This window comes from Camelus dromedarius, chromosome 9, assembly GCF_036321535.1.
Source record: "Camelus dromedarius isolate mCamDro1 chromosome 9, mCamDro1.pat, whole genome shotgun sequence".
Lineage (NCBI taxonomy): Eukaryota > Metazoa > Chordata > Mammalia > Artiodactyla > Camelidae > Camelus > Camelus dromedarius.
Genome location: NC_087444.1, coordinates 11,815,671 through 11,824,610, shown reverse-complemented (window position 1 = coordinate 11,824,610; position 8,940 = coordinate 11,815,671). Strand labels below are relative to the sequence as shown.

The window sequence follows — 8,940 nt, the reverse complement described above, 5'->3', positions numbered from 1 at the left end:
GTATCTGCAAATCTTAAACCCCCAGTTTATCCATTCTTATTAGTGAGTAAACTGTGTCTTCTGTTAAATAATTTGTCTTTTATTTCTTCTGTTAAGCAAGACTTAATATGTCATGATGGTTCTGAGTAAGGACTCTAGAACATAAATGTCTGGCTTCAGATCTTAGTTCCAGAACTTTTTAGCTATGTGATCCTGGTCAAATTAATTAATGTCCCTATTGCTTCGGTTTCCTTATCTGTAAGTTGAGAAGAGCAACAGTACTTGGTGCAGCATGTGCTTAGAGTAAAGCCTGGCATGTGGTGAGAACTTGATACATACTAGCTATCATTCCTACAGCCTTTCTAAATTTATTCTCTCTGTTTCATTGACTGCCTCAGTCAGGTCTCTGTCATCTTCCATATCAATTACTGTAGCAGTCTTCTGCCTAGTATTTTCCTCCAATTTTCACCTACGTCAGGTTCATACACACAGTTGTCAGCATGACCTGACCAAACGGAGAACTGCTGATGTCATTCCTCTGATGAAAACTCTTCAGTTTTCTCTATCTTCCTCAGGAGGACGTCAAAATTATTTTTACAGTGTTTACTTCCCTTTGTGAGTGGACAACTTCCTGTCTCATTAGCCTCATCTGTTTCCACTTGTCATCTTGAACGGGATATTTTAGCCATATGGAATAACTTCTGTCTCCTTAAACACATTCGCATTCTCCCTATAAGAGTGTCTTCGCCCATTATGTTATTAACTTTCCCCCTCCCATCTATATTTTATGTGTTTTATGACCCCCCCCCCAATGTCAATGTTTTTCCTTCAAAGCATTTTTACATTGCGTTGAAATTGTACATTTGTTTCTCAGCATTGTTTGTGAGCTATCTCATACGTATTCTGTATTTTATTAGAATTTTCAGAATCTACCACTGCAAGTGCTCTGAACATAGTAGGTCTTTCATAAATGTTTGTTAAGAGTGATGCAGTTATTTAAATTGTACGCTTTCTTGCACTCTGATAGTACCTGCACACTATGAGACAAACTTATTAGTAAAAGCAACTTCTTCTGGAAGGCACAGAATAACAATAAGGACTAACAGAATCTGTACCCTGGAGTAGAGGTTGGAATATGAAGAAGAAATTAAACATTATCCAACCTCACTGTATGCTAAACACACACATATATTAACAAAATCCAAAAAAAAACAAAAAAATTTAAACATTACCCAACCTCGCTGTATGCTAAAACACACACACATAAAAACCCAAAAAATTTAAAAAAAATAAGCAATTCTGAAATAGAATTACAATTATAATCTATTCAGAAGTATAATTACAACTGTATGCTTCTTTCAAAAACCCCTTGTTACTGTATTTACTTCTTAATTCAGCCTTGAACTAGTCTTTATTTCCCTGCTTTAGGCTGGATACAGAATTGTGTGCTGCCATTTTAACATAAAATTTTATGTTAAAGATAGTCATATTCCTTTAAATAGTTATTGAAAACTATGATTGAAGTGCCTTCATATCATATTATAATTTTGTAAGACAGTGAACACAAATGTTGGAAAAAATAATACCATAGAATAAGCAATTAAAAATTTTTAAAGAATTTAAATTAAAAAAAATTTTAAAATTAAAAAAAATTTTTTAAAAAAAGGCCTTGTCTTTTATAAGAACTGAACTGTGAAAAGGAAGGAGAGACACACTGGTCAGTGGTTTCCCAGTATCTTCCCACACTAAAATTATGACTCTTTGTATAAACAAATAGAATAAATGACCCCTTTGAGATTAGTCTTGAGGTCAGGAGCGGGGCAAGAGCCTTGTATCCCCAGGTAGGAGATAAAAAACAGCTCATCCCCAGTTAGGAAAGGGACAGATGGATTTGTACTTTTGAAGTAACTGAAAACTACTTAGACGCAGTGCTCACAAACATAAGTCGCACTTGTGCAGTAAGTACTTCAGATCTGAACCGGTTTACAGTGTTTAAACAGGAAGGCAAATATAAAAATATCAGTTAATATTTTAATGTGAATTGAAGTTCTGTTTATTGTGGAGACTGATTTCTTTATCATAACCACTCTTGTACTGTTGACAATTAAGGTTTCTGTTTTTTGGGTGTTTTTTCTTGTTTTTTTATTTGCTGTTTTAAAAAGTACTACATAAATACGCTTTTACTAAGATTTTGGCTGAATTACTGATTGATTTTTCTCATGAATAACTGCTAGTAAAATAACTAAATGGGTAATAGGAATTTTGTCATGGCTTTGGTTAAGATAGACAAATGACCACTAAAAAGCTATCCTTTTGTTTTTCACAGTTTATACTATTAGTATATGCATTATCTGTCTCACTATAACTTAATAAAACCACTTCATATTTTGAAAGATACTACCCTGTTGTTCACATTACTCATTTCACGTGAGGGAGTATCTCTGTGTTGGTAACATGTGTCTGGATTCATTTTCTTTCAGGTATTCTCATTTCCGAGAAGTTTATAGTACTTCTAGCTTTTTTGTTAAAAGCATATACATAAGCAAAATTCGCTGAAACATTAAGTTTATTATTAGATTAAGTGTATATTTAGTAAAAGTTTTAATTGATACAGATAATCACACATATTCATATTTAGCAGAAAGGTATAAAGGAAAACTAAAATAGAGATTACTTCTGGATAATTTTATTTTCTTTATACTATTTTGTGTGTTCATTATGCACAAGAGTCTTATTTTTATAACTAATAAAAACTTGTTTTATTAAGCCTAATTTTTACCATTAGGTAAACAATTATGTGCATTTAAAGTGTACAATTTGATGAGTTTTGACACATATATACACCCATGAGACCATCACCACAATCAGGATAAAAGCATTTTCATCACCCTCAGAAGTTTCCTTGTGCTCCTTAACAGTCAATTCCTCTTTTTACCCCTGGTTTCCAGATCTGGTTTTTTTGTTTTTGTTTTTGTTTTCATTATATATTCATTAGTTTGAATTTTATAAAAAAATTAATACAAAACAGAATTATACAATTTGAACTCTTTTCTGCCTGCTTTCTTTCATGCAGCAAGAGTAAAAGCATTGGAATAAAATGGTCTTAAGTTGAGTAACAGCCAGGTCTCTCATTAATGTGTAACCTAAGGTGTGTGTCAGTGGGCCTAAATTACCTCACTCTTAAAATGGTCATATTAATACTACTTTTGAAAGGCAACTGGAATATAAGAAAAAATATGAAATTTCATGCATCACTGGGGATACTGCAAGTTGAATAATGCTATTTGCTTTACATTAGTTCTCATTTTATATTTATTTCTAGTTTTATACATTCATCCAATGTCTTTTCTGAACATAGATTTGGCTTCAGAATATCCCCTTCTTTTGGCCTAAGGACTATTCTCAATGGAAAGTGTAACTTCCTGAAAGACTTTCTAGGTAGAAACTGTGGACACTTGAAGTTCTTTCCTGTATTAGGGTTCTCCAGAGACTGAAGCAGTAGGATAGTGACATCCATATATTATATAATATAGACATAGGTGTAAATATAAATCTATAGCCATTAAAGGAAATTAATTCTGAGGAATTCGCTAATGTGATTATGGAGGCTGAGAAGTTCCATGAGAAGCTGAAGACCCAGGAAAGCCAGTGGTGTAATCCAGTCTGAGTCTGAAGGCTTGAGAACCAGGGTGACTGATGGTGTAAATCCCAGCCTAAAGGCCAAAAAAGATAAGAGGTCCTAGTTTAATCAGTGAAGCAGGGGAGAAAAAGGGCAAATTCTTCCTTCCTCTGCCTTTTGTTCTATTTAGGCCCTCAAGGGAATGGAATATGCCCACACACAATGGGGAAGGCATCTACTTTATGGAATCCACCAATTCAAATGCTAATCTCATTCACATCCACATACCACATCTTCTTTATCCAGTCATCCATTGATGGACATTTAGGTTGTGTCCATGTCTTGGCCATTTTAAATAGTGCTGTTATGAGCATTGAGGTATGTGTATCTTTTTGAATTAGAGTTTCCTCTGGATAGATGTCAGTAGTGGGATTGCTGCATCATGTGGTAAGTCTGTTTTTAGTATTTTAAGGAACCTCCACACTGTTCTCCATAGTGGGTGCACCATTTACGTTCCCACCAACAGTGTAGGAAGGTTCTTTTTTCTCCACACCCTCTCCAGTATTTTTTATTTGTAGACTTCTAATCATGGCCATCTTGACTGGTGTTGAGTGATACCTCATTGTAGTTTTGATTTGCATTTCTCTAATAATTAGCAATATTGAGCATCTTTTCATCTGTCTGTTGGCCATATGTATGTCTTCTTTAGAGAAATGTCTATTTAGGTCTTCTGCCCATGTTTTGATTGGGTCATCTGGTTTTTTATTGAGCTGTATGAGCTGTTTGTATATTTTGGAAATTAACCCCTTGTTGGTCACATCGTTTGCAAATGCTTTCCCTTATTCTGTAGGTTGTCTTTTCATTTTATTGATGGTTTCCTTTGTTGTGCAAAGGCTTGTAAGTTTGATTAGGTCCTATTTTTTAGGGGGCTTTTTTTTTGCTTTTATTTCCATTACTCATTTTTAAGACAACAGGTGAACATTACATTGAAGAGTGCCACTGTAGACTTGAAGAAACAGAAGAGGGATGCTCTGTGAAGCGAAGACTTGAGACCTGTAGACCAACCAAACTTCCTATTTGTTTCTGGAAGTCAAAATGTGTGGCTTTTAGACATAGAAGGGAAGTCTGTTCATACCTCTTAGTTATTCTTAATGCATTAGGTCAGTGCTATTCTTAGGTGAACATTTTTTTCTCATACATTGTGGCTTTCTCTTTTGTGAGCTCTCACTGTGAAGAGACATTCCAAATGTCCACAACAGACACAAACTTTCCAGCAAACTATGAGCAGTATATCTATTTCATCTTTTTTTCCTTGCATATTGACACACTTTCTTCAATTCTGATCTAGAACAACATCCAGGACTTATTATTAAAAAGCTGTTTTGCTCTCTGGGTGCATCTACTATTTCCAGCTCATCAACAAGATGAATATGAATGAGCCTAAATGATGAGTTTAGCTCATTCTGTTAGTGAATTTACCGACCTCCCTATAGAAAATGAAGTTATGTAAAGTTAAATTATCTAAATAAGAAAAAAATTAATTTTTCCTCTATTTTTGAATAACCCATTCAATAGTGGACATTTGGGGCATTATTGCTAATTATCAGAGTTGACAAACTCTTGTATTTCATGAGGTTTTTGAGACATGAGATTATATACACAAAAGAAAGTGTGACTGGAAGCCATCAGGAATTGTATACAGTATCTGAGAAATAATGAGAAATGCATTTATTCATTCAGAAAACCAGTTTATAAAACTGACTGACTAAAGCATTTTGACAAGCAGTAGGAATTATAAGTAGAAAATTAATAGCATTTCCAAATTTAACCAGAACGCAATGCCTCTCTTTAGTGTCTCAGTAATATACTCCAGAATTTTGAGACCAATGTATAGGATAAAGAAGGTATATTTTATTTGAATCAGTGAGACAGTTGTGCATTAATTTGATGTCAGGAGTGTAGCAGCTAGCTACAGTACGACACCAGGAAGATTTTCCATTAACCTGCTGACCTGAAATTATCAATTTGAAATTTTCTAATGATGGAGGTGGATTAAAAGCACTTTAGGCTTTTAATAAAAAATGAGAAAAAGGATCATCAGAAGCAAAAGTGAAATCATTACCTAACTGAAAATTTATGAAACTGTTCAGAAAAACTGCAAACCAACCATCCCCTTCCTCAGTTTTGTTTCTGCTTTAATGAGAGAAAAAGTTGTCCTTGTGTCAATGGTTGATCCCTTCATGGGCACCTGAGTCTCAGCCACCCCTGCCTTCTCGGGACTCTCGCGCTATTGAATATTACCTAGTTCTGCTGTATATTCTTACTCCTGCTCTCCACAGTACCCATTAAAAGAGTGTGTAAAACTTTGTCTGGAAAACTCAGTTCTTTAAAGCTGCTGTCTTACTCTCTCCTTCCCTGTCACAGCCGTTTTTCCTAGGACTTCTCTTTATATCTCATTCACTGCCCCAACCGCCCCCACACAGGGTCTGTCCCCATCATTTCAGTGACACAGCTCTAACTAATTCAGTTCATTGCCGCAAAGGGACAGGAGATGCCTGCTCTCTGGCAGACCCTGATACGGCGTTGGGGAAATGCAACTAGTGAACAGGACAGCAGAGGCCGGTGCTCCTCTATAAAGGACACAGAATAAGTAGACAAATGCTAGTATTTACAAACAGTGATACTTTTTAAAGAAAAGCAATTTGGTGTACTGTGGGGTTACCTACCTAAGTCGTAAGAGTTTTTGTTGTTGTTGTTTTGTTGTGGTTAGTAGATGACACGCTGAGATCTAACATCAGGCATACCTGAGGGAAAAAAAAAATTCTCTGAAAGGCACAAGCATGACCAAAACTCTAATGTGACAAAGAGTTTGTTGTCTTCTTGGAAATTTTTTTAAAAGGCCAATAGGAACAGAATTTAGTGAGTGAGGAGGACAGTGAGAGAGAAGAGGTTGCAACTAGTCAGGCTCTAGATCATGGACTCTTTACAATCCTTGGTAGAAATTTAGGGTTTGATTAGAGTTGTAAAGGAAAGTCTCTGAAAAAAAAAAAATTTTTTTTTTTTTAAGTAGGGAAGAGATAGCATGTGATTTTATCTTTTAAGATGCTGAATGGAATGAGAGGGCACAGGGGTCAAGGGCAGGAACAGGGACAGTGAGAGTGGTCTAGGTGAGTGACGATGGCAACTTGAACTGGGACAGTGGTAGGCTAAGTCAGAGACAGGGAGAGATGCCCGTATGTTCTGGAGGTAGAAGAGCCAGGATTTCTTAAAGGGCAAGGACTTAAGGAGAAAAAGGTAGGATCCATGAGTATACTCAGATTTCTGGCTTTAGTAAGTGAGTGTATGTTGGTGGATGGATGGTGATGATTCAAGTGGCAAGTGATTATGGGGCCTGGGGAGGAAAGATGTCAAGAATTTTGACCAGCGACCTCAAACAAATACATCCAATGAACATTTGTAGAGTTTCCCATTTCACTTGACCTCACAGTTACTTGACCCCGTTGATGACTCCCTCTTTCAAACAAATTCCTAGTTCAGATTCTCAGAAACAGTACACTGTTCTTTTTGTTTCTTTTTTTTTTAAATTTCTATTTTATTTCATTTTTAACATTTTTTATTGATTCATAATCATTTTAAAATGTTGTCAAGTTACAGTGTAGAGCACAATTTTTCAGTTATACATGAACATATATATATTCATTGTCACATTTTTTTCTCTGTGAGCTACCATAAGATCTTGTGTATATTTCCCTGTACTATACAGTATAATCTTGTTTATCTATTCTACAATTTTGAAATCCCGTCTATCCCTTCCCATCTTCTGCCCCCTTGGCAACCACAAGTTTGTATTCTGTCTATGAGTCTGTTTCTGTTTTGTATTCCTGCTTTGTTTTTTTGTTTGTTTGTTTGTTTTTTTTAGATTCCACATATGAGCAATCTCATATGGTATTTTTCTTTCTCTTTCTGGCTTACTTAGACTTCTCCAGGAGCATGCATGTTGCTGCAAATGGCGTTATATTGTCGGTTTTTATGGCTGAGTAGTATTCCATTGTATAAATATACCACATCTTCTTTATCCAGTCAGCTGTTGATGGACATTTAGGCTGTTTCCATGTCTTGGCTATTGTAAATAGTGCTGCTATGAACATTGGGGTCCAGGTGTCATCCTGAAGTAGGGTTCCTTCTGGATATATGCCCAGGAGTGGGATTCCTGGGTCATATGGTAAGTCTATTCCTAGTCTTTTGAGGAATCTCCATACTGTTTTCCATAGTGGCTGCACCAAACTGCATTTCCACCAGCAGTGTAGGAGGGTTCCCTTTTCTCCACAGCCTCTCCAGCATTTATCGTGTGTGGACTTTAAATGATGGTCATTCTGACTGGTGTGAGGTGATACCTCATTGTAGTTTTGATTTGCATTTCTCTGATAATTAGTGATATTGAGCATTTTTTCATGTGCCTATTGATCATTTGTATGTCTTCCTTGGAGAATTGCTTGTTTAGGCCTTTTGCCCATTTTTGGATTGGGTTATTTGGTTGTTCCTTAATAAGTCATATGAGCTGCTTATATATTCTGGAGATCAAGCCTTTGTTGGTTTCATTTGCAAAAATTTTCTCCCATTCCGTAGGTTGTCTTTTTGTTTTACTTATGGTTTCCTTTGCTGTGCAGAAGCTTGTAAGTTTCATTAGGTCCCATTTGTTTATTCTTGCTTTTATTTCTTCTAGGAGAAAATTTTTGAAATGTATGTCAGATAATGTTTTGCCTATGTTTTCCTCTAGGAGGTTTATTGTATCTTGTCTTATGTTTAAGTCTTTGATCCATTTTGAGTTGATTTTTGTATATGGTGTAAGGGAGTGTTCTAGCTTCATTGTTTTACATGCTGCTGTCCAGTTTTCCCAGCACCATTTGCTGAAGAGACTGTCTTTATTCCATTGTATATTCTTGCCTCCTTTGTCAAAGATGAGTTGACCAAAAGTTTGTGGGTTCATTTCTGGGCTCTCTGTTCTGTTCCATTGGTCTATATGTCTGTTTTTGTACCAATACCATGCTGTGTTGATGACTGTAGCTCTGTAGTATTGTCTGAAGTCTGGGAGAGTTATTCCTCCAGCCTCTTTCTTTCTCTTCAGGAATGCTTTGGCAATTCCAGGTCTTTGATGGTTCCATATATATTTTCTTATGATTTGTTCTAGTTCTGTGAAATATGTCCTGGGTAATTTGATAGGGATTGCATTAAATCTGTAGATTGCCTTGGGCAGTGTGACCATTTTAACAATATTGATTCTTCCAATCCAAGAGCATGGGATATCTTTCCATTTTTTAAAGTCTTCTTTAATTTCCTTCATC

At 35.8% G+C, this 8,940-nt stretch overlaps 1 long non-coding RNA gene across 1 annotated transcript in view; it reads right to left on the bottom strand.

Moving 5' to 3' along the window:
- Positions 1-2,535: 2,535 nt before the first annotated feature.
- Positions 2,536-8,940, bottom strand: part of LOC135321999 (uncharacterized) — a 48,568-nt gene continuing 42,163 nt past the window's right edge. The window contains exons 2-3 of the long non-coding RNA XR_010382211.1: positions 6,325-6,402; positions 2,536-3,692 (exon numbers count right to left, since the gene is read on the bottom strand). This is a non-coding gene — a long non-coding RNA (uncharacterized LOC135321999). The remainder of the gene's footprint in view (positions 3,693-6,324; positions 6,403-8,940) is intronic.